The 23,250-nt window shown below is 38.8% G+C and overlaps 1 protein-coding gene across 18 annotated transcripts in view; it reads left to right on the top strand.

The window, feature by feature from the left end:
- Positions 1-23,250, top strand: part of ZZZ3 (zinc finger ZZ-type containing 3) — a 119,964-nt gene that overhangs the window by 31,815 nt on the left and 64,899 nt on the right. For 8 of the 18 annotated variants that reach the window (XM_082686598.1, XM_082686603.1, XM_082686613.1 and 5 more), the window contains exon 2: positions 22,734-22,868. The exons of 5 other annotated variants lie outside the window; for them this stretch is intronic. The gene's annotated coding sequence lies outside the window, so the exon portion shown is untranslated. Of the gene's footprint in view, positions 1-17,636; positions 17,830-22,733; positions 22,869-22,947; positions 23,014-23,250 lie in introns of all 18 variants that reach the window. 5 more of the 18 variants (XM_082686601.1, XM_082686609.1, XM_082686602.1 and 2 more) reach the window with 2 other exon arrangements.

Below are 23,250 nucleotides of genomic sequence, written 5' to 3'. Positions count from 1 at the left end.
AGTGGGATAGTTCAAAGGGGGTAGGCAAGCTCTTTATCCTGCAGTCAGTGTACTTGTTTTGAACTATTTTCACTTTGTTCTTTTTCTCTAGCATATAACTTAAGACTTTTTGACTTAAACACTTTGAAAAATACCCTATATGCTCACTAGTATGAGCTATGCACAGGGGGGGTTCCTTGAGAACACATATATTCTTAGAAGGAGGACGTGGTTGCATTTGATTTGTGACTTGAAGGGCCAGATAAATGTTAGCTGAGCAAAAAGAAAGGAGTATAAAAGATGCTTGAGGCTGGGGCGCCTGGGTGGCTCAGTGGGTTAAGCCGCTGCCTTCGGCTCAGGTCATGATCTCAGGGTCCTGGGATGGAGGCCCGCATCGGGCTCTCTGCTCAGCAGGGAGCCTGCTTCCCTTTCTCTCTCTCTCTGCCTGCCTCTCCATCTACTTGTGATCTCTCTCTGTCAAATAAATAAATAAAATCTTTAAAAAAAAAAAAAGATGCTCGAGGCAGAGATTGTAATTTTAATCCTTGGCTGTTCATCAAAATCATCCTTGGAACTCTTTTTTTTTTTTATGATTTATTTATTTAACACAGAGGGGGGGGAGAGATCACAAGTAGGCAGAGAGGCAGGCAGAGAGAGAGAGAGGAGGAAGCAGGCTCCCCGCTGAGCAGAGAACCCAATGTGGGGCTCGATCCTAGGACCCTGAGATCATGACCCGAGCAGAAGGCAGAGCCTCAACCTACTGAGCCACCCAGGTGCCCCCATCCTTGGAAAAATACATGCCTCTTGGGGTCTTGAGTTCCAGACCTTTATTGAGATGACTTAAAAATAAACTTTAAAAAATATGTATGTATATACCTATGCTTTGTAGTAATTCTTCAAGCTGTACATTTATAATTTGGGCACTTCCTCTGTGTGTATATTGTACTTCAATAGAAAAGTTAAAAGTAGTAAAAATAAAATTTAAAAAATTAGCAAAAAATACATAAATTATAACTGTACTGAATTTCAGACCTACAGATTTAGAAACTCCTGCTTTTTAAGTGCCAGAGATGATTTTGATACTTAACCATGGTTGAAAACCTTTGTGATCAGCGATTGCAGTTTAGATCAGGTTGGCCGCTGGGAAGAACTTAGAGTGGAATTAGGAAGGGATGGAACAACCCAGATACGATTTTCATCTCCTTTAAGAAACTAAGATTTTTTAACCTGTAGTCCTGGAAAGGTCTTTTATTTTGGGGCTTTATTTTGGAATAGCTTTATTTAAGAGTAATTTCCTGGACAATAATTTAAAATATGTAATTTGATGTGTTTCCTGCATGTATTCACTGTGCAGTCATCACTACAGTCAAGGTAGTGATTATAGTCATCACGCTTCAAAGTTCTCCATGCCCTTTTGTAATCTTTTCCTATTGTTTCTCTTTTTCCCCCTTACCATACCCTGGCAACCACTAATTCATCTCCTTTCTGTCACTATAGAGAGGGATATAGATTGTTGTCAAATGCCTTCTCTGTATTTACATAGAAGACCTTATGGGTTTCGTTTTTAGTCTATTAATATAAAATAAATTATATTGAATCAACCTTAAATACATTTAAACACTTGTACATTTTGGAGATGAACATCATTTGGTCATGATGTATTATCCTTTTATACGGGCATACCTAGGAGATATAGCAGGCTTGGTTCCAGAACACTGCAATAAAGCAAATATCTCAATAAAGCAAGTCAAATGAATTTGTTAGCTTCCCAGTGCATATAAAAGTTTTATTTACATTTATACTGTAGTATATTAAGTGTGGCAATAGCATTATATCTACAAGACAATGTATGTACCTTCATTTAAAAAATGCTTTATTGCAAAAAAAAATGCTGCCTATCAACTGAGCTTTCTCCCAAGTTGTAATCACTTACTATAGATCACCGTAACAAATAGAAAGTAATGAAAAAGTAATGAAATACTGGGAGAATTACCGAAATACGAAACAGAGACAGAAAGTGAGCAGATGCTGTTGAAAATACTACACCAATAGACTTGCTTGAGGCAGTGTTGTTACAGACTTTCAATTTGTGAAGCAAAGTAATACTATGAGGTATGCCTATATATTGTTGGAATCAAGTTAAAAATTGTTTAGCATTTTGCATCTGTGTTCATGAGGAATATTGGTTTGTAGTATTGTTTTCTTGTAATGTCTGTCTAGTTTTGGTATTAGAATAATGCTGGCTTCATACAGTGAGTTGAGAAAGTATTCTTCAGTTTTCTTGAAGAGTTTGAGTAGATTGGTATTTTCTTCTTTAAATGTGTAATATATAGTATAGTCAGAATTCACCAGTGAAGCCCTCAAGGTCTGGACTTTTACTCGTTAGTAAGTTTTTAATTACGAGTTCTTTAGATAAGTTTAATGTTTATACATTTCTCGTTGGGTGAACTTTGTAAGTTTCTGATCTTTTAGGGAGTTTGTCCATTTTGAGAACTTACTTTATTGACATGAAGTGATTTAGAATCTCATATTTTTAAAGATCTTATTTATTTGACATAGATCAGAAGTAGGCAGAGCAGCAGGCGGGGGTGGGGGGGGGCGACAGGCCCCCTGCTGGGCAGAGAGCCTGATGCAGGCTTGATCCCAGGACCCTGAGATCATGGCCTGAGCTTAACCCACTGAGCCACCCAGGTGCCCCTAGAATCTCTTATCTTTAAAAAAAAATTGAGATATGGTATAAAAATTGAGACATAATAAAATCCACCCTTTTAAAGTGTACAATTCAGTGATTTTTAGTATAGTCACAAAGCTGTGCAACCATCACAGTACCTAACTGCAGAATACTTTCATTACTCTAAGAAGAAACCTCATAGCCATTAGTGATTACTTTCAGCCATTTTCTCCCACTGCCAGTCTCTGCAACCACCGATTTCCTTTTTGTTCCTATGAATCTGTTCTAGACATTTTATATCAAGGGGATCATATAACGTGTGACTTTTTGTGACTGGCTTTTTAAAATTTAGCATAATTTTTTTTTAAAGATTTTATTTATTTATTTGACAGAGCGAGAGAGCACAAGCAGGCAGAGAACGGTAGAGGGAGAGGGAGAAGCAGGCTCCCCACCGAGCAGGGAGCCTGATACGGGGCTCGATCCCAGGACCCTGGGATCATGACCTGAGCTGAAGGCCCCTGCTTAACCAACTGAGCCATCCAGGCGCCCCTAGCATAATGTTTTTAAGGTTCATTCATGTTTAAGCATCTCCCTTTTATGGCTGAGGAATATTCCCTTGTGTATATAATGCATTTTCTTTTATCATTCAACAGTTTATGGATATTTGGGTTACTTCCACTTTTTGCCTATTATGAATGATGTTGCTATGAACTTTTATGAACAAGTTTTTTTCTGAACCTGTTTCCTTTTTCTTTCCTGTGTATCTACAAGTGGAATTCCTGGGTCATAGGGTAATTTTGTTTAACATACTGAGGATCTGCCAGACTTTTCCAAAACAACTACACCATTTTTTATTCCTATCAGGAATGTATGAGGGTAGTAATTTCACCACATCCTTGCTAACCAGTTACTACTGTCCATCTCTTTATTGTATTTATTCTAGTGGGTATGAACTCATATATCTTTGTGGTTCTTGTTTGTATTTCCCTAATGGCTACTGATGTTGAGCATCTTTTCATGTGCTTATTGGCTATTTCTATGTCTTATTTGCAGAAATACGTTCAAGGCCTTTGCCTATTTTTAAATTAGATTGTCTTTTCATTATGTTGCAAAGGTAGAACATTATAGATGAATGATTTCCAAATATTTTCTCATTTTTTGGGCTGTCTTTTCATGATCTTGATGGAGTTTTTAGCACAAAATGTTTTGATCTTGATGAGTATAGTTTATATGTCATTTTCTTTGGTTGTTCTTTTTTGATTTAAAATTTTTTTAAAGATTTTGTTTATTTGGGAAAGAGGATGTGGGGCTCAATCCAATGTGGGGCTCAATCCCAGGACTCTGGTATCATAATCTGAACCGTAGGCAGACACTTAACCAATTGAGCCACCCAGGTGCCCCTAAAGCATTTTTAAAGATTTATTTATTTATTTGACATGTAAGGGAGAGCAGGAGGGGGAGGGTAGGGGCAGACAGAGGGTGAAGAGACTCCCCACTGAGCAGGGAGGCCAAATGGGCTCCATCCCAGGACTCCAGGATCATAACCTGAGCTGAAGGCAGATGCCTAACTGACTAAGCCACCGAGGTGCCCCTGGTTTTAGATATTTGATTGTCACAGACTCTACATATCATAAAATCCACCATTTTAATTTTTTAAAATTATTAAGAGAGGAAGAAAGCATGGGCGAGTGAGGGCTAGGGAGACAGAGGAAGAAGGAGAGAATCTTTTTTTTTTTTTTTTTAAAGATTTTATTTGTTTATTTGATAGACCGCGATCACAAGTAGGCAGAGAGGCAGGGAAGCAGGCTCTCCACTGAGCAGAGAGCCCGATGCAGGGCTTGATCCCAGGACCCTGGGATCATGACCTGAGCCGAAGGAAGAGGCTTAACCCATTGAGCCACCCAGGCGTCCCGGAGAGAATCTTTTTAAAATTTTTTATTAACATATAATGTATTATTTGTCTCAGGGGTACAGGTCTGTGATTCATCAGTCTTAAATAATTTACAGTGCTCCCCATAGCACATTCCCACCCCAGGGTCTGTTACTCAGCCACCTGATCCCTCCCACCTTCTTCCACTCCAGCAACCCTCAGTTTCCTGAAATTATGAGTCTGTTACGGTTTGTCTCCCTCTCTGGTTTCATCCTATTTCATTTTTTCCTCTCTTCCCCCATGATCCTCTGTTTGGATTCTCAAATTCCACATGTCATTGAGATTATATGGTAATTGTCTTTCTCTGATTGACTTATTTTGCTTAGCACAATACCCTCTAGTTCCATTCAGGTTGTTGCAAATGGCAAAATGTTATTTTTTGATGGATGGATAATATTCCATCATGTATACATACCACATCTTCTTCTTTTTTTTTTTTTTTTTTTAAGATTTATTTATTTATTTGACAGACAGAGATCACAGGTAGGCAGAGAGAGTAAGGGAAGCAGGCTCCCCGCTGAGCAGAGAGCCCAACGCGGGGCTCGATCCCAGGACCCTGAGATCATGACCTGAGCCGAAGGCAGAGGCTTTAACCCACTGAGCCACCCAGGCGCCCCTACATACCACATCTTCTTTGTCCATTCATCTGTCAGTGGATATCTAGGCTCTTTCCATAGGTTGGCTATTTTAGACATTGCTGCTATAAATATTGGGGTGCACGTCCCATCAGATCACTACATTTGTATCTTTGGGGTAAATACCCAGTAGTGCAATTACTCGGCCGTAGGGTAGCTCTGTTTTCAACTTTTGAGGAACCTCCATACTGTTTCCCAGAGGGGCTGCACCAGCTTGCATTCCCACCAGCAGTGTAGGAGTGTTCCAACATCTTTCTCTGCATCCTTGCCAACATCTCGTTTCCTGACTGGTTAATTTTAGCTATTCTGACTGGTATAGGGTGGTGTCTCGTTGTGGTTTTGATTTGTATTTCCCTGATGCCGACTGATGTGGAGCACTTTTTCATGTGTCTTAGCTATCTGGATATCTTTGCAGAAATGACTGTTTATGTCTTCTGCCCATTTCTTTTCTTTTCTTTTTTTTTTTTTAAGATTTTATTTATTTACTTGAGAGAGAGTGAGAGAGAGCATGAACGAGGAGAAGGTCAGAGAGAGAAGCAGACTCCCCATGGAGCTGGGAGTCCGATGTGGGACTCGATCCCGGGACTCCAGGATCATGACCTGAGCCGAAGGCAGTCGTCCAACCAACTGAGCCACCCAGGCGTCCCTTCTGCCCATTTCTTGATTGGATTATTTGTTCTTTGGTTGTTGAGTTTGATAAGTTCTTTCTAGATTTTGGATACTAGCCCTTTATCTAATATGTCATTTGTGAATATCTTCTCCCATTCGGTCAGTTTTCTGGTTGTCTGTCAGTTGTCTTGGTTTTGTTGACTATTTCCTTTGCTGTGCAGAAGCTTTTTATCTTGATGAGGTCCCACTAGTTCATTTTACCCTAGCTTCCCTTGCCTTTGGCATGTTCCTAGGAAGAAGTTGCCTGTGGCTGAGGTCGAAGAGGTGGCTGCCTTTGTTCTCAAGGATTTTGATGGATCCCTGTCTCACACCAAAGTCTTTCATTGATTTTTGAGTCTAGTTTTGTGTGATGTAAGGAGATGGTCCACTTTCATTCTTCTGCTTGTGGCTGTTCAATTTTCCCAACACCCTTTGTTGGAGAGACTGACTTTTTTCCATTGAACATTCTTTCCTGCTTTGGCGAAGATTAGTTGAGCATAGAGTTGAGGGCCCATTTCTGGGCTCTCTATTCTGTTCCACTGATCTGTGTGTCTTGTGCCAGTACCATACTCTCTTTAGACCTTGAAGCGTGGAATTGTAATGCCACCAGCTTTGCTTTCTTTTCTTTTTCAACATTCCTCTGGCTGTTCAGGGTCTTTTCTGGTTCCATACAAATTTTAGGATTATTTGTTTTGTTTCTTTGAAAAATGTTGATGGTATTTTGATAAGTATTGTATTAAATGTGTAGATTGCGCTAGGTACATAGACATTTTCACAATATTTTTTCTTCCAATCCATGAGCATGGGATGTTTTACCATTTCTTTGTGTTTTTCTCAATTTCTTTCATGAGTATTCTATAGTTTTCTGAGTACAGATTCTTTGTCTCTTTGGTTAGGTATCTTACGGTTTTGGGTGCAGTTGTAAATAGGATCCACTCCTTAATTTCTCTTTCTTCTGTCTTGTTGGTGTATAGAAATGCAACTGATTTCTGTGCATTGGTTTTATATCCTGCCACTTTACTGAATTCCTATATGAGTTCTAGCAGTTTTGGGGTGGAATATTTTGGGTTTTCCACATAAAGTATCATGTCATCTGCAAAGAGTGAAAGTTTGACTTCTTTGCCGATTTGGACGCCTTTTATTTCTTCTGTTGTCTGATTACTTAGGCTCAGTCTTCCAGTACTGTGTTGAACAGCAGTGGTGATAGTGGACAGCCCTGCCGTGTTCCTGACCTTAAGGGAAAAGCTCTCAGTTGTCTCCATTGAAAATGATTCTCGCTGTGGGTTTTTCATAGATGGCTTTTAGAATATTGAGATATATACCCCCCATCCCGACACTTTGAAGAGTTTTGATCAACAAAGGATGCTCTAGGGGCGCCTGGGTGGCTCAGTTGGTTAAGCAACTGCCTTCGGCTCAGGTCACGATCTTGGAGTCCTGGGATCGAGTCCCACATGGGGCACCCTGCTCAGCAGGGAGTCTGCTTCTCTCTCTGACCTCTCCCTTCTCATGCTCTCTCTCTCGAATAAATAAATAAAATCTTAAAAAAAAAATAGAAAGGATGCTCTACTTTGTCAAATGCTTTTTCAGCATCTATCGAGAGTATCGTATGGTTCTTGTCCTTTCTTTGATTAATGTAGTGCATGGCATTGATTAATTTGCAAATGTTGAACCAACCTTGTAGCCCAGGAATAAACCCCACTTGGTTGTGATGAATACGCCTTTTAATGTACTGTTGGTACATAAATACTTAGCTAGTATTTTGGTGAGAATTTTTGAATCCATATTCATCAGGGATATTATTAGTCTGCAGTTCTCCTTTTTGGTGGTATCTTTGTCTGGTTTGGGAATCAAGGTAATGCTGGCCTCATTAAATTAGTTTGCAAGTTTTCCTCCCATTTCTGTTTTTTAGAATAGTTTCAGGAGACGAGGTATTATTTCTTCTTTAAATGTTTGGTAGAATTCCCCTGGGAATCCATCTGGCCCTGGGCTGTAGTTTGTTGGGAGATTTTTTTTTTTTTTAAGATTTTATTTTTATTTATTTGACAGAGAGAGATCACAAGTAGGCATAGAGGCAGGCAGAGAGAGAGAGGAGGAAGCAGGCTCCCTGCTGAGCAGAGAGCCCGATGCGGGACTCGATCCCAGGACCCTGAGATCATGACCTGAGCCGAAGGCAGCGGCTTAACCCACTGAGCCACCCAGGCACCCCATGTTGGGAGATTTTTGATAACTGCTTCAGTTTCCTTGTTGGTTATAGGTCTGTTCAGGTTTTTCTTTTTCTTCTTCGTTCAGTTTGGTAGTTTAACGTCTTTAGGAATGCAACCATTTCTCCTATATTGTCTAATTTGTTGGCACAATAGTTGCTCATAATATGTTTTTTTAAAAAATTTTTAATTTATTTATTTGACTGACAGAGATCACAAGTAAGCAGAGAGGCAGGTAGAGAGAGAGGAGTAGTTAGGTTCCCTGCTGAGCAGAGAGCCCGATGCGGGGCTGGATCCCAGGACCCTGGGAACACGACCTGAGCTGAAGGCAGAGGCTTTAACCCACTGAGCCACCCAGGTGCCCCTGCTCATAATATGTTCTTACAATTGTTTGTGTTTCTTTGGTGTTGGTTGTGATCTCTCCTCTTTCATTCATGTTTTTATTTACTTTGGTCCTTTCTCTTTTCTTTTTGATGGCCAGGGGTTTATCCATCTTATTAATTCTTTCTAAGATTCAGCTTCTGGTTTCGTTGTTCTATTCTGCTGTTCTTATGGTTTCTGTTTCATTGATTTCTGCTCTAGTCTTTATTATATCGCTTCTCCTGCTGCGTTTAGGTTTTATTTGCTATTCTTTCTCCAGCTCCTTTAGGTGTAGGGTTAGGTTGTGTATTTGAAACCTTTCTTGTTTCTTGAGAAAGGCTTGTATTGGTATATATTTTACTCTTAGGAGTGCCTTTGCTGCCTCCCAATGATTTTGAACAGTTGTGTTTTCATTTTCATTTTTTTCCGTGAATTTTTAAAATGCTTCTTTAATTTCCTGGTTGACCCATTCACTCTTTAGTTGGATGCTCTTTAGCCTCCGGAAAGAACTCAAATGTATGGAGAGTTCTTTTCAACTTCCCCTTGTGGTTGAGTTCTAATTTCAAAGCATTGTCATCTGAAAATAGGTGGGGAATGATCCCACTCGTTTGGTACCAGTTGAGACCTGATTTGTGACCCTGTTATTCTGGAGAATATTCCATGTGCCCTAGAGAAGAACGTGTATTCTGTTGCTTTGGGATGGAATGTTCTGAATATATCTGTGAAGTCATTCTGGTCCAGTGTGTCCTTTAAAGCCCTTATTTCCTTGTTGTTCTTTTGCTTAGATGATCTGTCCATTTCATTAATGTGGGTGTTAAAATTATTGTTGACGTGTTTCTTTGATTTTGTTATTAATTGGCTTATCTAATTGGCTGCTCACATGTTAGGGGCATCAATATTTACAGTTGTTAGATCTTGTTGGATAGACCCTTTAAGTATGATACAGTGTTCCTCCTCATCTCTTATTTATAGACTTTGGTTTAAAATCTGATTTGTCTGATAACAAGGATTGCTACTGGTTTTCCACCCCCTCACTCTTAATCAAGAGATGTCTTAGGGTGTAAAATGGGTCTCTTGCAGATAGCATATCGATGGGTCTTGTTTTTTTATCCAGTCTAACACCCTGTGTCTTTTGATTGGGGTATTTAGCCCATTTACATTCAGGGTAACTATTGAAGGATATGAATTTAGTGCCATTATATTGCCTGTAAGGTGACAGTTACCATATATCGTCTCTGTTCCTTTCTTGTCTATGTTACTTTTAGGCTGTTCCTTTGCTTAGAGGACTCCTTTTAATATTTCTTTTTTTTTTTTTAAGATTTTATTTATTTATTTGACAGAGATCACAAGTAGGCAGAGAGGCAGGCAGAGAGAGAGAGAGGAGGAAGCAGGCTCCCTGCTGAGCAAAGAGCCCAATGTGGGACTCGATCCCAGGACCCTGAGATCATGACCTGAGCCAAAGGCAGAGGCTTAACCCTCTGAGCCACCCAGGCGCCCTCCTTTTAATATTTCTTGTAGGGCTGGCTAAAACAAAAATTCTTTTAGTTTCTCTTTGTCCTGGAAGGTTTTTATCTCCTACTTTCAGTGACTTCATAGCTGGATATAGTATTCTTGGCTGCATATTTTTCCTCATTTAGTACCCTGACTATATCATGCCGGTCCTTTCTGGCCTGCCAGGTGTCTGTGGATAGGTCTGCTGCCAGTCTAAGTTTCTCCCATTGTAGGTCACAGACCTCTTGTCCCCGGCTGCTTTCACTATTTTTTCTTTGTCTCTTAGATTTGTAAGTTTTACTACTAGATGTCAGGGTGTTGACCTGTTTTTATTGATTTTGAGGGAGATTCTCTCTGCCTCCTGGATTTTGATGTCTGTTTCCTTCACCAACTTAGGGAAGTTCCCTGATGTATTTTGCTCCATTATGCCTTCTGCCCCTCTCTTTCTTCTTCTGGGATTCCAATTATTTTAATATTGTTTTGCTTTATGATATCACTTATCTCTTGAATTATCCCCTTGTGATCCAGTAGTTGTTTCTCTCTCTTTTTCTCAGCTTCTTTATACTTCATCACTTGGTCTTCTGTGTCACTAATTCCCTCTTCTGCCTCATTTATCCTAGCAGCTAGGGCTTCCGTTTTTTATTGCACTTCATTAATAGCCTTTTTGATTTCAACTTGGTTAGGTTTTATTTCTCCAGAAAGGGATTTTCTAGTATCTTCTGTTCTTTTATCAAGTCCAACTAGTATCTAAATAATCGTCATTCTGAACTCTAGTTCCAACATTCTGCTAATGTCCATGTTGATTAGCTTCCTGGCAGTTGGTATTGCCTCTTGTTCTTTTTTTGAGGTGAGTTTTTCCATTTTGTCATTTTTTCCAGAGAAAAATAGATGAACAAGAGAACAAAATGCTACCAGGGTAACAATGGCCCCAGAAAAATATACACTAAACATATCAGAAGAGACCTGAAACTATGGGGGCAGGGGAGGAGAGAGGAATAAAAAAAGAAGACTGTGGTCTCACTGGTGAATAAAATCTGTGGCATAGTTGAGCCACTACTCCTTCGAACAGGGGCCCAACGTGTGGCAGATCTGGGAGATCCCCTTCCTCCCCTAGGAGGAGTGGCATGGGACCCTGACATAGGAGTCCGCCACAGGAATCTGTGGGTTTGGAGACTACAAATGGGTCATGTGCTGGAGACAGAAACACTTGGTCACAGGCTGGAAGAGCATGGAGTTCTGCCAGATATCAGGAGACAGGAGTGATCGACTGCTTTTCTCCGAGGGCTCACTGAGGAGTGTGGCCCTGAGCTCTTGGCTCCTCCACGGCCAGAGATTGGGAGGCTGCCATTTTAATTCTCGCCCTCCAAAGCTGTACGGAAAGACTACCAAGACTACCAAAAGCTACCAAGTGCAAACGTGAGCAGACTACTTACTTAGCCCAGCCCCTGGGCTAAGCCCACCGCAAGGGTGGTGCAAATCCTCCTGTGGCAAAGACATTTGAAAATTAATGCAGTTGTTCCCTCCCCAAGAAGATCAGCAAGAACATCCAGCCAAGACCAAATCTACTAATCATTGAGAACTACAAAGGTCCAGTGCTAGGGGAATACAACATACAGAATTCATGGCTTTTTCCATATGATTCCTTAGTCTTTCCAAGTTAATTTTTAAAATTTTTATTTTTTTCTTTCTATTTTAAAAAATTTTTCCTTCTTTTTCAGTCAATTTATCAATTCATTTAAAAATTTTTTAAATATCCATTATTACAATCTTATTCTATCCCTTCATTGTATTTAACCATACACACACACACACACACACACACACACACGTAAGCTTTTCTTTCCTTAAAATTTTGGGGTGCAGATTCTTCTGACAGACCAAAATATACCCCAGATCTAGTATATGGCTTTGTTCTATTCACCTGCCTGATCATATTCTCTCCTTTTTTCCTTTTTTTGTGCTCTGCTGCTCTATCACCTGTTGGGAGTCGGCTGATGGAGGCTCCCTCCCCTCCACGGTCTATCTTCCTGTATATCACCTTGGATTCACTTCTCTTCATGTCCTACCTTCTAGAACGTGGTCGTTTTTCTGTTCATAGAGTTGGTGCTATTCTTTTTGTCAACCTTCTTTTGAGTTCTTCGGTGTTCAGAATTATTTAATAATATCTAGCTGAATTCCTGGGACCAGAAGAAATTTAGGTCTCTTCCTCCTCTGCCATCTTGGAATCCCATCTGAGGAGAGAGAATCTTAAGGAGGCTCTACACTCAGCGAGCAGCCCCCTGCGTGCAGCACTTAGTCTCAAGATCCTGAGATAGGGCCTGAGCCAAAACTGAGAGTTGGATGCTTAACCAGCTGAGCTACTACCCTGGCAACCGTAACCATTTTTTTTTTTAATTAATTTATTTGAGAGAGAGAGGTCATTGGGAGAAGCAGACTCCCTGCTGAGCAGGGAGCCTGATGCGGGACCTGATCCTGGGATTCCAGGATCATGACCAGAGCTGAAGGCAGTCGCTTAACCAACTGAGCCACCCAGGTGCCACCCCTAACCATTTTTAAGTGTACACTTTAGTGGCATTAAGTACATCACATTGTGGGCAGCCCAGTACCACTGTACATCTCCAGGACTTTTTTTGTTTATGTAACTCTGTATCTGTTAAGCCTGTGGATATCCAATTATTTCAGCACCATTTGTTGAAAAGATTATTCTTTTCCCATTGGTTTGTCTTGCCTCCCTTGTTAAAATAATAATTTTTTTCAAGATTTTATTTATTTGACAGATCACAAGTAGGCAGAGAGGCAGGTGGTGGCGGGGGGAAGCAGGAGGGTCCCTGCTGAGCAGAGAGCCCGATGCGGGGCTCAAACCCAGGACCCTGAGATCATGACCTAAGCCGAAGGCAGAGGCTTAACCCACTGAGCCACCCAGGTGCCCCTAAAATAATTATTTTTAAAATAGAGAATCTGTAGTTATATTAATATAATTTATTTCTAATAGTTGGTAATTTATATTTTTTTCCTAGTCAGTCTGGCTAGAGATTTATCAGTTTTGTTGATTTTTCTTAACCGTCTTTTGGCGGGGGTGGGGGGGGGGATGTTCCTGGCTGGCTCAGTTGGTAGAGCATGTGATTCTTGATCTCTTATACCAGGGTTGTGAGTTCAAGCTCCATGTTGGGTATAGAGCCTAGTTCAAAAAAACAAAACAAACCAACTCCTTCTCTTGGGTCCAGAGTGCAAGCTTTCTTTCTTTTTTTTTTTTTTAAATTTCTGTTTTCTTTTGTATTGGTTCTTATTTATTTATTCATTTCTTATTGCCTGTCCTTTTTTGTTAATTTCTTCTTTTTATGATTATATTATACTCTTCTAAATGTCATTGAGTTGAGACCTTGTGTCTTTACTAATGTATGTTTATTGCTGTAAATTTCCTTGTAATACTGCTTTTGTTGTATGTCACAGATTTTAAAATGTAGGGTTTTTTCATGTAGTTCTACAATTTTCTCATTTCGCTTTTGATTTTCTCTTTGACTTATGGGTTGTTACTTATTTTGAGTATTTGGGGATTTTTGAGATATATTACTGATTTCTAATTTAATTCCATTGTAGTCAAATTATGTGATTTGAATTCTTACTAATTATTCTTTCCATATTGCTTTTTTCAAATAATTTAAACTACTTTTAAACTGTTTTTAGACCATTTACATTTAAAGTGATTTTTTTTTAAAGATTTTATTTATTTGACAGAGAGAGATCACAAGTAGGCAGAGACGCAGGCAGAGAGAGAGAGAGGAGGAAGCAGGCTCCCTGCTGAGCAGAGAGCCCGATGTGGGACTCGATCCCAGGACCCCGAGATCATGACCTGAGCCGAAGGCAGCGGCTTAACCCACTGAGCCACCCAAGCGCCCTAAAGTGATTTTTTAAAAAAGATTTTATTTATTTATTTGACAGCCGGAGATCACAGGTAGGCAGAGAGAGGCAGGCAGAGGGAGTGGAGGAAGCAGACTCCCTGCCGAGCAGACTCTCTAAGAGAGTCCGAGCAGACTCTTAGAGAGTCTGCTCTGCAGTGGGGCTGATTCCAGGACGCTGGGATCATGACCTGAGCCCAAGACAGAGGCCTTAACCCACTGATCGACCCAGGCGCCCCTAAAGTGATTTTTGATAATAGGTAAATTTAAATCTCCTATCTTCCAATTTTTAAAACTTTATCCTATATGTTCTTTATTCCCATTTCCTTTTTATTCTGCCTTATTTGGGTGTTTTTAAAATATCTTTATTTCATTTCCTTTGTTGGCTTATTGACTATCACATGTGGGTTTTTTTAAATGGTTATTTTAGGTTTCATAATCTTTAATTTATCACATCTTTAATTTATCACATATATGATACTATACCACTTCACGTGTAATATTATTATCTCTGCTGTTTTGCTTATACAGTTTACTTCCATCTATGTTGTAAATTTCACAATGTATTGGTATCTTTTTTTGGTTAAAATAATCAATTCTCTTGTAAGGACATTTAAAAACTAAGGGGGAAAATTTTTTTATTTATTCTCTTTTACTCTTTCCTGTGCTTTTCATTCCTTTGGGTAGACCCAGACGGTCATCTAATATCCTATGTCTGAAAAACTTACTTTAATATTTCTTATGGTGCATGTCTGTTGGTGATGGTATCTTTCAACATTTATAATTTAAAATATCTTTATTTCATGTTAGTTTTTGAAAGATATTTGCTCTGGCAACTGAGTTCTTAATAGCATCTTTCAATACCTTAAAGATAGATTTCATTCTCCAGACGTGTATAATTCTAATCTCAGACTGATTTCATGGGTGATCAGAGTTCTTTGGTAGGTAATCAACTCACTTTAGGGTACAGGTTGAAACGGTGCCTCCTCCTAGTTCCCCACCATCTTGTCTCCCTAAATTTCATTCTCTTTAGCTTCTTTGATCTTTGGATTTATAATTTCCATGAAATTTGAAAAGTTTTGGGCCATTATTTTCCCTACTTATGTATTTTTTGTTTTTGTTATTTTTATGAGACTAATGTACTACCTACTGTGCTAACGAGGCACCTTATTTTTATTATTTTTGGATTTATTGAGTTTTGAGAGAGAGAGAGCATGCATGGGTATACACAGGAGAGCACGGGGAGGGGCAGAGGACGAATGAGAGAGAATCCTCAAGCAGACTCCCTGCTAGATACTGAGCCCCATATGGGGCTCAATTCCAGGACCCTAAGATCATGAGCTGAGCCAAAACCAAGAATCAGATCCTTTAACTGACTGAAACACTCACGTGCCCCTTTCCTGCTTCTTTTGGGTACTCTGACTAATTGGATACTCGTGTACTGGGATGCTTGATGATGTTCCACAGTTTGTTTATGCTTTTTTTCCTTCAGTCTTGTTTTCTTCTCTTTTGTATAATGTCTTTTGCTTTGTCCTCATTTTCATTGACCTAATCCCAGCCAGTTTTTTAAAATACTAAAATAATTTTTATAATACCAAAACAATCAAATTTCTAAAAAGTCTTTTATTTTTTTTAAAGATTTTATTTATTTATTTGACAGAGATTACAAGTAGGCAGAGAGGCAGGCAGAGAGAGAGGAAGGGAAGCAGGCCCCCTGCCGAGCAAAGAGCCCGATGTGGGACTCGATCCCAGGACCCCGAGATCATGACCCGAGCCGAAGGCAGCAGCTTAACTCACTGAGCCAGCCAGGTGCCCCTAAAAAGTCTTTTATATTTCTACCTAACATGCTTAATCTCTCTCCATATACTTTTTTTTTTTAAGATTTTAAAAATTTATTTATTTCACAGACAGAGATCACAGGTAGGTGGAGAGGCAGACAGAGAGAGAGGAGGAAGCAGGCTCCCTGCTGAGCAGAGAGCCCGACGCAACGCGGAGCTTGATCCCACGACCCTGGAATCATGACCCTAGCTAAAGATAGAGGCCTTAACCCACTGAGCCACCAGGGGCCCCTCGATTACTTTTTTGAACATAGGAACTACATTTATAATAAATCATTTAATGTTCTTGTTTAGTAGATCTATCATGTATGGATCAATTTCTGTTTATTTTTCTCAGTATGACTGATATTTTTCTCTTTTTCATGTCTGTTAATTTTGTTTTTTAAACCTCTGCAATTACTAGTATCATCCAGGACTCAGATGTTCAGTACTCCTCCTGAAATTACATAAACAAATGCAGATGGAAAGAATCCAAGTCAAAATTATATAACAAAACAGCACTCCATCACAAAAGCATGTAAAATTACAAGAACGCTATTTTAAAACACTGGCACTTTAAGATAACGATAATCTCACAAAACTACAAAATTGCCAAATTGTTCCCTAAACTGCTAAGTAGATAAGCATGAGTCTGATGAATGAGTTAGGGTTTTGTAAAGAAAAATCAAATTCAAGTCAGGTAACTCATACTGAAATACCAAGTTTTATGTGTCTTCTTCCTTTAGGTCTGTTTGACTTACATAAATGAGCAAACTATAATATAAGAAAATACACCTGATTTTAAATGTGGCATACATTTTATAAGTTGGCCCAATTAATTAAAAATACCTTTAATGAAAGTCAGGTTTCCTAAGAAATCCATATTCAGATAAATAGGAGAAGACATTTATTTACAGCCAGCTCCCCCCCCCCCCCCCCCCCGCTTTTTGTCCAGACCCTTTGCTGGGACTAATGTCAACAAAAAATTTAATACGGCAGTGTATTTTAAGCCCATGCTTTTGGGATACATTCTCATGTCTTCTTTAATGTGGGAACTGCAAATATAACTGCCATTACATGGTAATGGGAGTTAAGGAATGTAGAGTCCTCATGTAAGGATTAGAACATACTTTTCTCTTAGTCCTTCAAGACAGACTTTTCAAAATGTTCGATTCTACTGATCCTATGCTGTGATTAGACTTATTGCTCTTCACTTTATAAATGTGACTGGGCTATGTGAGATCTGGTATCAGTCGATCAAGATTTGAGTTTCAGTTATGGATGAAAACTGTCTCATTTCAACTTTTATTACCCTCATCATGAGTATGCAGGGTGCAAACAAAAGTTTTTTATCAGCTAACTATCTGAAAAGATAAACACTGTAATAATCCATGTGATCCAAAATGTGCAAAAGCAAAAGACTACTGTCCCTTTAAGAAGAAAAATTTTAGACCTATGAAAAGGACAATAATACTAATTAAAAAAAGGTATTTACTTAGAAGCACCCAGAATGTCAACGGAACAGCTGCAACGTTTTTTTTTTCTTTGCAATTACAGAGTGGTATTCTGTTAACAGAGCAACAACTATTTCGTAGAGCTGCATCAGAGACAACTGAAGATGAAACGTTACCATCCCAATATATAACTAATTTGTGCTGTGCACCAACAAGAACCTGCTTTAAGGTTCCATGCTAGTTTACAACCCCCATACTGTACTAGGCAAGGTTAAGTGGCTATTGAAAATACCACCAGGACAGGGCTATCTAAAGATACTCTTTGCTGATTTTTTTTTTAAAGATTTTATTTATTTATTAGAGAGAGCTCACAAGTAGACAGGGAGGCAGCCGGGGGGGGGGGGCGGGGGGAAGCAGGCTCCCTGCTGAGCAGAGATGTGGGCTTGATCCCAGGACGGTGAGATCATGACCTGAGCCAAAGGCAGAGAGGCTCAACCCACTGAGCCACCCAGGCGCCCCTGTCTGCTGATTTTTTTTTTTTTTTAATTTGACAGAGAGAGATCACAGTAGGAGAGAGGAAGGGAAGCAGGCCCCCTGCTGAGCAGAGAGCCCGATGTGAGACTCGATCCCAGGACCCTGAGATCATGACCTGAGCCGAAGGCAGCGGCTTAACCCACTGAGCTACCCAGGCGCCCCGTCTGCTGATTTTTTATTGGATGCCAGGCATTGTCAATTTTACCTTGTTCGGTGCTGAAATTTTTATATTACTATGAATATTCTTGAGGTTTGTTTTGAGACACAGTTAAGTTCCTTGGAAATGGCTTTATTATTATTATTTTTAGGCTTTTAAAAAATTCTGTTAGGTGGGACCAGAGTGGTCTTTAGAACTCATTTTACCCCACTACTAAGGCATTGCCCCTCTGAGCACTGTATTTGATATTCTGTGAATTGGAAGGTTTTCTGCTCTAGCCAGAAGGTATACAGACCATTGCTGTGGGCAGTGTGAGTCATGGTCAGTGGTATGCTGGAGCTTGTGAGGGCTGTTTGTTAAAATGTTAGGAAGTTTCTGGGGTGGTTAAATTCTTCTTCTTCTTCTTCTTTTTTTTTTTTTTTTTTGAGATTTTATTTTTAAGTAAACTCTACACCCATCTTGGGGCTTAAACCCAGAACCCTGAAATCAAGAGTTGCCTGTTCCACTGACTAAACCAGCCAGGAGCCCCTGAGCTGGTTTAATTCTTAATAGAATTAAATTATATGTGCTTATAATTTAATCAGTTATATTGAGAACAAAGGATGATACCTCAAAGCTCATTACCTCAGTATTCTATTATTACATGTTATGGTTTTTATGCACAGGTGATAATTTACATCTGTTATAGCTCTGTGGTACAAATACTAGATAATGTTTGATGTGCTACCATGCATCTTTTTCTAACTTAGCCCTAAGTGATAGTTAATAGCTTGAAATTACTGCAGGTGGGAATATTCATACCACGGACATTGGTAATCCTGTAAACCAGTAACTACAAACAATTAACTGCTCCTGGTTGTTAAAAGTTTTCCAGCATACCCCTGGCTGTGGATATCATTCTCTGTATTCCTTATGGATGTTTTTCCAGGCCTTTTGCAGGCCTTGGACATGCACACTGATCAGTACTTGGGTTAGACTTGAGGGGAGTTTCTGCAGATCTTCTGATGTTTTGGAAACCGTAGTTACTTTGGCCTCCCCAAACTACTCAGTTCATCTTTTTAACTCAGGGAGATTTGATTACCCTCCACACTCTGTAGTCTGGAAACTTTCGCATCAGTAAGCTCGAGCAATTATCATTTGTTTCTCCTCTTTCATTGACCATTATCCTGGGTTACATTGTCTGGTTTCCAGTGTCTATTGTCCCGAATTTTAGTTGTTTTTCATTGTTTTGGGTGGCAACATAAATCTCATTCCTGTTACTTTGTCTTGGCCAGAAGTGGAAGTCTGTTGGAAGCATTTTAGTTAGGAGAGGGACATAGGTGTGCATTTTAGATCATTCTGTAGAACATGCATTTGTAAGGGATGAGACTTAAAGTAGAAGGACCAGTTACATGTCAGGTAAGTTAGTTAAAGTGAATGATGAAAGCCTAAGGTTGGTCTTGGATGTTGATAACTACAGAGGTGGGGGACAATATGGGAAATATGTAGGGGGAAGTATCTAGTATAGGGTTTCTAAAAGGATGGATATGAACTGTTTGCATCTGAGTCACCTGTGGTGTTTGATAAAATGAAGATTCTGTGCCCTACCCCAAGTTTATTGAATCTGAATTTCTAAGGATGAGGCTTAGAAATTTCCAGTTTATTTTATTTAAAGATTCTATTTATTTATTAAAAAGATTTATTTGTTTGTTTTAGAACACACTCAAGTATGGTGCAAAAGGGCAGAGGAGAGGGAGAAAGAATCTCAAGCAGACTCCCTGCTGAGTACAGAACTTGGCATAGAGCTCAACCCCACAACTCTGAGATCTAACCTGGGCTGAAAGAGTCTGACTGTTAACTGAGTCACCCAAGTGTCCCTAAAAGTTTTATTTTTAAGTAGTCTCTACCATTAACGTGGGGCTTGAACCCACAACTCTGAGATCGAGTCACTTGCTCCATTGACTGAACTAGCCAGGCACCCCCGGAAATTTGCATTTTAAACAGGTACCTAGGTAATGCTTATGAACACTAATGCTTCAGAAGAAACTGAAATAACTTTTTTCAAAGTATGATCCATATCCTTGGGGAGCCCCTACAACCCCTACTTTGCAATGACCTGAAGTACTTAACTAAAGATACAGATTTATGCATGCATATCCAGAACTCGACTGAATGTGAATTTCTGGGGTGGTAGGGTGCAGGAATTCCTTAGGCACAGTAAGTAGTGTTTGAAAACCACTAAGCTAAAGTACTTCACAGACATAGTCTCTCTGAACTTCAGAGTAACCCTGAGAAGTACTCCTGTTTTATAGATGAGGAAATGAAGCACAGAAGAGCCAAGTGGCTTATTCATGGTCAGATAGTTGTTAGTTAATTTTGATGATAGGGAATCATGTTTCTTTCTCCTTCTATGAAACCTGATGCTTCTGCTACCTTTGTGTTGACCGTGAGATATAGGCTCATCTCTAAAGTCTTTTGAAGGCGTCCAAGACACACTGAAACCATGGTTCCAAACAACTTAGGGAGCCAGGAAAGTGTGCTCTTTTTTGATTATACTTTGCACCAAATATTCAGTTTAGTTCTCTGTAGCAAATGATAAGTTTAATTATCTAGCAAAGGTGTTTCTGCCCCTGACCATCGTTATCTTAATGCTTTCTACACTCGCCTTTGAATGTCCTTGTCTGTTTTTTTTTTTATTTTTAAATATTTTTAAAAAATATTTTATTTATTTATTTGATAGAGAGAGATCACAAGTAGGCAGAGAGGCAGGCAGGGAGAGAGGGAAGAAGCAGGCTCCCTGCCGAGCAGAGAGCCTGATGCAGGGCTCAATCCCAGGACCCACTGAGCCACCCAGACGCCTCTGTCCTTGTCTGTTTCTTTTAAAATTATTTAAAGACAGGGTATAGTGCACAATTCAGTATCTTCATTTTTACAGTGAAGAATTGGGTACTAATATGAGTCTATATATAACTTTTGTTTTCAATGTTTTCCAAGGTTCTATAAAACTAAAAAAAAATTTCGGTGTCTTATAATTTAGGTTGCATTTAGCTTAGATGTCACAGTTTTTATTTTGCTGTGTAGCTTATAACTTTGTTTTATCAGTAGAACTGGTAATATTTTCTAGTGGGATTTTCTGTAGTCTTTTGAAGTGATTTCATATGTGCCATGAATCTTAGATCTCGTAATCTATTTAGCACAGTAGCACCAGTGTTAGACTGCAAATAGTAGGAAAAGTAATTCTTTTCAGTCAAGATTGGTTTTGGATTTGCCTTTGGAATTCTTGAATAGTCTGTTGATTTTATTAGTATGTGAAAACAAGCGAAGTTCTGTAGCAAGGAATAAATACGAAGGCCTTAGAAATAGGATTTAAATGGTTTGTTATCTATTTTGTATGCTTTTAAAAGACAAAATAGCTAAGTTTTTTAAATTTCTGAAAGTTACTATAGTTAAATAATTGAAAAAGAAAATTACTGTAGTTGTCACAAATTGAACTAGTTTATCTGCCCCATTTGAAATGTATAGTGAAGGAAACAAAGAATGCAGTGTAAGGAATATAAGAATTTGGGCTAGTTTAATTTGCTTGTTACAAAAGAATTTATAGCAACTTTTAAGCTTAGGAATACTTAAGATTTTAGTGTTTACATTAATAGTGTTAATTTTTTATGGCATTGTTTAACATTTGTAAACAAATGAATAGACTTGTTTTAAGTACTTGGTGATAGATATCAGTATTTCTTAAACATTATTGTCTTGTTCTCTTGTGTTTTTTTTTTCTTTAATTGAAACATAATTGATAAAACATTATATTAGTTTCTACTCTGGTATAATGAAACTTTTCACGGGTAAGATCTGGCAGGTTGACAACTCCAGTATCATCAGAATTTATTCACAAACAGGTGTAAGGCTATCTATCTCTTTCCTTCCTTCCTTCCATTTTTGAGAGACAGAGAATGTGCTCACATGCCCACACAAATATGGGAGGGGCAGAGGAAGAGGGAGAAAGAGAATCTCAAACAGGTGTCATGCCCAGCATGAAGCCCAACTTGGGACTTGATCTCAAGACCCTGAGATCATGATATGAACCAAAATCAAGAGTTGGACATCTGACCAAATGAGCCACCCAAGGGCACTCCAGCTATCTGCATTTCTATGCATTTTCTTTTTATTATATAGGAATTTAGAATGGCACACAATGGTAAATCATTTTTAGAATGCCATTCTTATGTTTCTGTGATACATATGAATGAGTTTTTTTAGTAGCTCACTTTTCTACTAATAAATTGGTTGAAATGACTTAAAGTTTTATATAATGCTTTCGGTCATGATTATGGGCACATTGTTGTGTTTCTCAGAGTTGTAATCTATAGCCTTGTTATGTTTTTAAGAAGCTTACTTTTAGGGAACATTTGGATAGCTTCATCTTGATTTATTTCATCATATTTATCTTCTTTTTACTGCCAAAATAATGTTCACAAATGATTCATAGAGGGATAATCTAAATAAGACAAAATCATTACTTTAAAAACATGGAATGTTTTAAAGTCACATTTAAGAAAAGTCATGATCTTTTTTACTGCATTTTTAACCATTATATATTTATTCCCTAATATTGTAAAACACACACACACAAAATACTTTTCTGTTAATGCCTGAGCAGTTACAGCCATCTGGAAAATGAGCTCTGTCTACATTGGGAGTCAGAGAAGGAATCTATGGAGCTCTCAAATTTCTAAGAATTTTAATTTAGAATTAAATCTTGAAACATTTTATGTGGGTACTCTGAGAAGCATTTGTAAGAGTATTAACAAATCATCTTAGTCTGTTGAAGATAGCACAGATTTTGTAGCCTAATATAAGGAATTATTTGTGCGGCTTAAGAGAATGCAGGGTGTTATCTAAGTATTTAGAAATACCACTTTTGTCCACATATCTGTAAAGAGTAACACATCCATAGTGACTATATTGTGGTTTCCCTTCACAGATATCAAGTTGTGCTAGTACAACCATATAAATAATTAATACCTGAAGTCTCAATGTAACATGGACAGTAACAGTGATGACAGATAAATACAGACGCTTGGGGATCAAATACTAGGCGAGAAACACTTTTAAAAAGGTAAGACAAAAATGTAATCTTAATTAAGGCCAAGTGGGCTTTAGTTAGTAGAAGTAATTGACTAAAGTTTCTTTTTCAGTGTATCAGGCTTTTAAGAAAAACATCTGGGTGATCCTGTCTATCTTAATACTGGTAGAACTCAGCTGTAAGTATCAGTTCTGTGAAAATGACAGTTGCAGATACTCTTGCTTGGTAAATATCATAATGAGTGAGGTTCCTTTAGTAAACCCAATCCACAATGCGTAGGAGGTGGCCAACTGGAAATGGAATAAAGTGCTAGAAAGGGCATGTCCATGTGTACTCAGAGACACATCTTAAATTTTGGATCCTCTGCCCCTGATGTTTGCCACCCCCACCACACACTATAGAAGGTAATATTTTG

The sequence above is a fragment of the Mustela nivalis genome (assembly GCF_964662115.1).
Source record: "Mustela nivalis genome assembly, chromosome: 10".
Taxonomy (NCBI): Eukaryota; Metazoa; Chordata; class Mammalia; order Carnivora; family Mustelidae; genus Mustela; species Mustela nivalis.
Note: the sequence above shows the minus strand (reverse complement) of the source record. Positions and strands in the feature narration are given on the sequence as shown.